Here is a 431-nt window from a genome sequence, read left to right as displayed (position 1 = left end):
TTAAATACCCATTTTAAGCCAATTGGCTTAACACCACTCGGTAATTCCACCAAGTTCCACGTTTTGTTCCTTTCGATCGACCTTAGTTCCTCCGTACAAGCTTCTCTCCACACTTGTAGTTCCTTTGCTTCTTCAAAGAATCTTGGTTCATCATCTAAGCTTAACAGAAGGCGTTCTACTTCTTCCTCTGCTAACAACACGTAATCATTGAGATAACTTGGTCTCACACTTGGTCGTGTTGAGCGTCGTAGTAAAGGCTGAACTTCCTCTGTCTCTTGCTCCTGTCGAGTTTCTGCTATCACCTCGATTCCAACCTCAGAATCATTATTCTCGCAGTCTGCTGCTTCTTCGTGTAGACCATTATTCCCAAAATCTCCAAATCTTACGATAAATGACCCTGGAGCCTCTGTTTCTTCACTTGCAACACTCCA

This window comes from Camelina sativa, chromosome 20 (genome assembly GCF_000633955.1).
Source record: "Camelina sativa cultivar DH55 chromosome 20, Cs, whole genome shotgun sequence".
Taxonomy (NCBI): domain Eukaryota; kingdom Viridiplantae; phylum Streptophyta; class Magnoliopsida; order Brassicales; family Brassicaceae; genus Camelina; species Camelina sativa.
Note: the sequence above shows the minus strand (reverse complement) of the source record.